Source organism: Cucumis melo, unplaced genomic scaffold (assembly GCF_025177605.1).
Source record: "Cucumis melo cultivar AY unplaced genomic scaffold, USDA_Cmelo_AY_1.0 utg000087l, whole genome shotgun sequence".
NCBI lineage: Eukaryota > Viridiplantae > Streptophyta > Magnoliopsida > Cucurbitales > Cucurbitaceae > Cucumis > Cucumis melo.
The window spans coordinates 1-7,500 of NW_026123749.1; the positions used below are offsets into that span (position 1 = coordinate 1).

The 7,500-nt window shown below is 30.5% G+C and overlaps 2 non-coding genes across 2 annotated transcripts; both read right to left on the bottom strand.

The window, feature by feature from the left end:
• Positions 1 to 491: 491 nt before the first annotated feature.
• TRNAT-GGU (transfer RNA threonine (anticodon GGU)) lies at positions 492 to 563 on the bottom strand. The gene has a single exon. It is a non-coding gene; the product is annotated as a tRNA-Thr (tRNA).
• Positions 564 to 5,214: 4,651 nt separating this feature from the next.
• TRNAC-GCA (transfer RNA cysteine (anticodon GCA)) lies at positions 5,215 to 5,286 on the bottom strand. The gene has a single exon. It is a non-coding gene; the product is annotated as a tRNA-Cys (tRNA).
• Between the last annotated feature and the right edge of the window lie 2,214 nt (positions 5,287 to 7,500).

Here is a 7,500-nt window from a genome sequence, read left to right on the forward strand (position 1 = left end):
CAACGGGTTAGGTCCACTTACTTTTTATTTTTTTTTTTGTTGATTTCGAATCTTTATAATTGATTGGAATAATGAAAAATAGGAATATTTTGGAATTCAAGGAAACAACTTATGATGAGTCATTAGAATCATGATAGATTATTTGAATCTATTCTAAGGATTAGAATAGAATCTAGAATAAAATAATAGAATTTATATATTCTATAGAATAAGAAAATATATAAATTCTAGAATTAGAAATTCTAGAATCAAAATAATAAAAAAATGTGTCACTATATAATTTCTAATTTTGAGTTTCTAACTATAATTACTATTATATTATTCATTATAATAATAACTTGGTATAATTAAAGATAACTTTTTTATAAAAAAATGAAATTAAAATGATAGGGTTTGTACTTTTTTTATTACAAAAAAAAAAACAATATGTCGTCTATTCTCCCCTCAATCAAATATGAATACTACGGCTGGAGTTTTATGAAAAAAGCCAAAGCCCCTTATCGGATTTGAACCGATGACTTACGCCTTACCATGGCGTTACTCTACCACTGAGTTAAAAAGGCCTATTTGATTCAATTTCTGAGTCAGACACTAGCCACGATGAGTTGAGTGTATATAATTATTATAAATTATAAATAATAAGATATGTACATAAATATATCTTATCTACATAGTCGCTCATTGAGTAACGAAAAATTGGATTTATCTAATGAGTATAGGTAAAATAGTTTTTTGATATTGGATTTGATCAATGCAATGAATTGTTTCATCATACGACCGATCCCTAATTAAATTGATGAGCCCCATCCTAACGAAATGAATTTGATTCATACATGTACACACACGAATTGAACATAGATACATTCACCGAATCATTGATAAAGCAATTCTATTTGGCGAGAAAAAAATTTTCAATAACTTGTTGATCCCTATCCCCAGATTTCAAAATTTATCGTTTTTTAATTTCTTGGCTTAGTGTGAGATCGAAATATACCTAACCTAATCTTAACAATGAGTGAATCAATGAGTGAAAGTATGAGAAATGGAGTTTAATCCTGTTTATAGCATATGGCAGACCAATTCCCGAAGGGTACTAGCCTTCGTATTATTTAAATAAAAAAAGAATAAAATAAAAAAAGAATATTTTTTTTTCTAATATTTATTATTTTTGTTTATTTTAGAGGTTTCCTCTAATCACTACTAATCACTATTTTCATTTGATATTCTATAATATAAGTAATATAACTATATATTCCAATTTGCAAATTTATGTATATTATTTAAATGAAATAAATAAAAAAAAATGCAATTTAAAATAAAATAATTTCTATATAGAATTATATGGGGAATGGTGATTAGAATGAACGATTCATAAATAGAAATCACAAATAAAAAAATTTCGATGGAATAATGAAAGAAAGAAAAATACGTCGAATTGCATCATATTAGTCCATTATATTTATTTTATATTGACAATTTCAAAAAACTATTCATACTATGATCATAGTATGATGGCAGTCGGGCAAGTATGCCCCCATCGTCTAGTGGTCCAGGACATCTCTCTTTCAAGGAGGCAGCGGGGATTCGACTTCCCCTGGGGGTAGGGTACTACGAAAGGAAGTTGATCATGGATTATCAACAAGCTTGGAATTGATTCTTCCCGGGTCGATGCCCGAGCGGTTAATGGGGACGGACTGTAAATGGCAATATGTCTACGCTGGTTCAAATCCAGCTCGGCCCAATATATCGCGTATCCACCATAAAATGATATAACCTATTTGTCCTTCTACAGAAATACTTGACTTGATATGAAAGAATAAAAAAAAAAACTCTTTTTTTATTCATTGACAGATTGATAATCAATCAATTTTACAATAACGAAAAAATAAATATTAATCCATGCTTCTCACACTAAAGTCCATGTCTCCGCGCATATCAATCTATTACTTTATTACTCGCGTCTCTGTCTGGTAGAATATGACAATTCGAATCAAAAATCTACATAGAAAGGTTTGAAGGAAATTAAATCAACAACATATGTTGTACACTTTATTTCCCTGGGATTGTAGTTCAATTGGTCAGAGCACCGCCCTGTCAAGGCGGAAGCTGCGGGTTCGAGTCCCGTCAGTCCCGATGGATCCAAATCCAATAAAAAAAAAAATACATCAATTAATCTCTTCCTTTCCTGTGAAAGAGAGAACAAATAACATAACTGAATTTTATTCCAAACGGGATCTCTCTTATTTTTTTTCCACATTTTTCAACAAAAAAATATGGGAATTTTGATTTCTTCAACGAGTACTAATTGATGGGAGAAAGACATATGTGCCATATGTGAATTACCACAATTATTGGTAGCATCATATTCAGGATTCGAAGGCGTACTGGGTCTAGTTGATTACGCCCGATTTTTCTAATGAAATAGAGTACTATACGTTTCCGGAAAGCACATACATAAAGGGAATTTGGACGATACAAAATAAAGTTTACATAGTAAACTTTGATCTAATTTTTCGTCTGAAAGCAAAATATATCCGTTCTGGCTCCGATTTTTTGTAACCTCAATTAGTAAATTCAATTACTAATTTGAATTTGAAATAATCTATCTTATTAAAATTTAACACTTAACTTTTGATATATACGTCCCACTACTAATTCAAGGAAAGAGGATATTAATACAAACAAGGATCCCATCTATCTCTCTTAGTGAGGTAATTAAGAATTTTTGAAAGTTTAAGTTTCGTTTTTATTTCTTTTTTTTTAAGAAGATTTTATAAGTACAAAAAAAGGAAGGAGTTTAGTTCGAACCTACCTCCTTTTCCTTTTTTGAATTTCGCTGCTATTCTTTGCTTGAGTTTGTTTATAAACAATGTAAGGGTAAAGGTAGTCTGATGAGACTTCATCAGATGATTGCATTGAATAAGAGGGCAGTAGATTATAGAAAAGAAAGAATGCAAAAAATTATAAATAAAAAAAAGTAACGAAATTCTTGATTGCATCAGGAATCCCATTTTGTTTAAATTCGGTATGGATAAAAGATCTTCCTATGTTATACTATTCAATTCTCGACGATGAATCGATTTGATAGCTCCGATATTGTTATTCATGATATTTTAATACGATTCGATATCATCGAGATGCAACGCATCCCCTTGAATTTACAAGCGAAACATTTATCATCTCTATGGGATTAAATCCCGAGTTATTGCGAATAAAAAATGAAACGATGATATTATGGAAGTAAATATTCTCGCATTTATTGCTACTGCACTGTTCATTCTAGTTCCGACCGCCTTTTTACTTATAATATACGTAAAAACAATCAGTCAAAGTGATTAATTTGAATTAACCTTGACGTTTTAGTTCTTATCAATGATTGAAGATAAGAAAAATGAAAAGCATTAAAATTTCGCGTCTTAAATGAAATTGGCGGACTAGAATTATCAGTATTCTACGAGAGAAGTATTCGATAAGATCCGATAGTATGGTAGAAAGAAATATATGAATCCTTCTACCATACTATCTATTATTGTTATTGAAGTGTATAAATATAAAATTGTACTCTATAAAAATAGAGGTTGAATATCGATCAATTTGAATATAGATGAATATACAATATATATCTTTCTATTTATATATAGATATCATATCAATTACATATATGTAATATTAATCTAATATACATAGTGGCCCAATTCTATTTCTTTGCTTCATAATTCATGTTGATTAGAATGAATCTGAAATCAAATAATCGAAAGGCCACTAATTTTTTTTTAGCATTCGAAAGAAGTAATTGATTGAGCAGTTGACAGATGATCCAGGAGTTCGGTTCCATGGGAACTTTTTATCTTCGGATTTCGAAAAGAATTAGCAAACCCCATTTTTATTTAACGTTTGAAGCATGATATGAAATGAGTTCCCTAAAACAAGAAAAAATCCTATTTTGAAAATAACTAAAATACTAATAATAATAAATAAAAGAAGTGGTAAGCACGTAATATGTGGGTGGCTACCCCGAGGTACTATCTTATTATGAGGTAGTATATTATTATGCGTAGTATCTCATTGGACAACCACTATGTCTATGTTCTTTCGTGTTGAAAGTATGGATCCACTTAAAAACTTATAATCCGAACTCTTTTTTTTTTTACTTTTCAAAATAAAAGAAAAAAAGTTTTGCAGAACGATCTATAAAATAAACCAAAAACAATACAGTTTTATTTTTCAATTAGTAGTACTTCTAGAGTCCACTTCTTCCCCATACTACGAGGGAAAGAGAAAATGTAAAGACTACCATTAAAGCAGCCCAAGCGAGACTTACCATATCCATGTGAATTATGTCCCCTATCTCTATGAATATAAAAGAATTATTCCATTATTGCTCACTAATAATTATTATTCACTAATAATAGTGGAATCACTAGCGCATAGTCAAAAAGAGATTCGGGCACAACACCATTGATGAAACAATACAAAAAATCGAATTATCCCAAGTTATTATATGATTTCTAGTATAATCGAAAAAATTCAGTACAAATAAATAAAAGAGGCAGAAAAACTCTTGGAAGTATCAAAAGAATGTTAGTAACATGTAGGAATAATAAGACCTAGTCTTTCTTTTGTTGTCCTGCATTTCATTACATTAAGTAAAAAGTCTCAAAATAGAGAATCAAGATAGTATCTATCACATAACCCTACTATTATTCCTTTCTCATTTGATCTAATCTTTACTGTCCCCCCGATTGTTTCATAGAGACAATCGGAAGATGGGATGGCCTATTACATGCGTGGTTAGAGCTTATCGAAAAGAAATAAGTTCTTTTTTTAAGATTAAAATAAAAAAAAAAAGCCAATTATTCATTCAATATAATATTGATTGAATGCTCGAGTACTCAGATACTTTCATGAGTCCGTATATCAAGTATCTTCCTCCTTTCCGTAAGGAAAAATGAAATTATATTCCCTAATTCAAGACCCAATGAGTAGACACTACATTAGTAGTCGAAGGGCTATCATCTCAAGATTTAACGATTATTTTTCATTACTCTACTAAATTCTGGAAACGAAACCTATACGCAAGGATTTATAACATTTTAGAGAACCCCAACGATGCTTAGAATCAAGCAAATCTAAAGATGCTTTTCTTCTAAAAAAAATGATAAAGTTATATCAGCAAAACAGAAGAGGGTATTTTGATTCTTTTGTTTGTTGCTGAGGCGACACCCGGATTTGAACTGGGGAAAAAGGGATTTGCAGTCCCCCGCCTTACCGCTCGGCCATGCCGCCAAAACGATACAAAATATTGGATTGGCTCTATCTCTTAGATAGATAGTATCTTACAACACACAATATCTAAAACGAAAAACCGCAAAACTTTGCTTTTTCTATTGAAAAAAAAATGTGGATTTTCATTCACAAAAGCAAAAAATCAGGACAAATGGGAACCGTTAACTTTAACTATTGACTGTGAATTCATAAATGATTCTTGGATTGAAATTGCAAATTCGGTTTCCCTAATGATATAAGAAAACAATCCAAAAATGGATACCTTACCTAAATAAATAAAAATTGATAGATAACTAATCATTACTAATCCATCCGTATTGATTCGTTTCCATAACCATAAAAAAAATCCTTATTAATGACAATTTTAATAGCGATTATGAGTATATGTAAACCCCAGAACATAAACGATTACTATTATCTAAATCTAATATCTTATATATATATAAGATGTTTATAGGAAATGTTCGGAATTCTGTTTTTAGAATTTTTTTTTCATTATCATTAAATAGAAAATATAAATTTTTGATAGAGTACGACATGTGATGTTCCCCATAGAACTGTAATAAAGGAGGCGATATATATAACTAACTATATATATATATCTGCACATGTTTATTAATAAATACAAGTCCTTATACATACTTCAATCGCATTCTACGAATTCTACTAAAAAAAATATAGGTATAGGTAAAATATCTCTCTTCTATGCGAATTTTTTTTAACAGTGAAATCTACGAAAAAGTTCCATGTTGTTAAATAAAAAAAATTCTATATTGTTTCTTCAGATCAAATCCCGAATCTATTTATAGTACCCAATCCGATTGGAATATCATAATAATGGTAGAAATTGACTCACTTTTGTTTTGATATAGATATTTTATACAAAACTCCATAATTCTAAATAGAATTTACCAATTCATTTGTAGTTGTTGCAAATTCCAATTTAATTTGAGTATCAAAGTCTCTTTATTCCTACGTTCATATGTATTTCATGCATTACATCTATTACACCTATGAAGTTAGGTAAAATTTCATGTGATTCAGTAAACATAATATAAATTCCATCATTGCTAGATCGATCCATTTTAAGCAAATAATGGGATTTTTTTTATAAATGGGAAATAAATAAAATGCTTGGGGGTGGAAATGAGAGAATGTCTACAATACCTGCGTTTAATCAGATACAATTTGAAGGGTTTTGTAGGTTCATTGATCATGGCTTAACAGAAGAACTTTCTAAGTTTCCAAAAATTGAAGATACAGATCAAGAAATTGAATTTCAATTATTTGTGGAAACATATAAATTGGTAGAACCATTGATAAAAGAAAGAGATGCTGTATATGAATCACTCACATATTCTTCTGAATTATACGTATCCGCAGGATTAATTTGGAAAACCCGTAGGGATATGCAAGAACAAACAATTTTGATTGGAAACATTCCTCTAATGAATTCCCTGGGAACTTCTATAGTAAATGGACTATACAGAATTGTCATCAGTCAAATATTGCAAAGCCCCGGTATCTATTACCGGTCAGAATTGGACCATAACGGAATTTCGGTCTATACCGGCACCATAATATCTGATTGGGGAGGAAGATTAGAATTAGAGATTGATCGAAAAGCAAGGATATGGGCTCGTGTGAGTAGGAAACAGAAAATATCTATTCTAGTTCTATCATCAGCTATGGGTTCGAATCTAAGAGAAATTCTCGAGAATGTTTGCTACCCTGAAATTTTTTTGTCTTTCCTGAATGATAAGGAGAAAAAAAAAATTAGATCAAAAGAAAATGCCATTTTGGAGTTTTATCAACAATTTTCTTGTGTAGGCGGAGATCCGGTATTTTCTGAATCCTTATGTAAGGAATTACAAAAGAAATTCTTTCAACAAAGATGTGAATTAGGAAGGATTGGTCGACGAAATCTGAACCAGAGACTTAATCTTGATATACCTGAGAACAATACATTTTTGTTACAGCGAGATATATTGGCAGCTGCAGATCATTTGATTGGACTTAAATTTGGAATGGGTACACTTGACGATATGAATCATTTGAAAAATAAACGGATTCGTTCTGTTGCGGATCTCTTACAAGATCAATTCGGATTGGCTCTAGTTCGTTTAGAAAATATGGTTAGAGGAACTATATGTGGAGCAATTAGGCATAAATTAATACCGACTCCTCAGAATTTGGTAACTTCAACTCCATTAA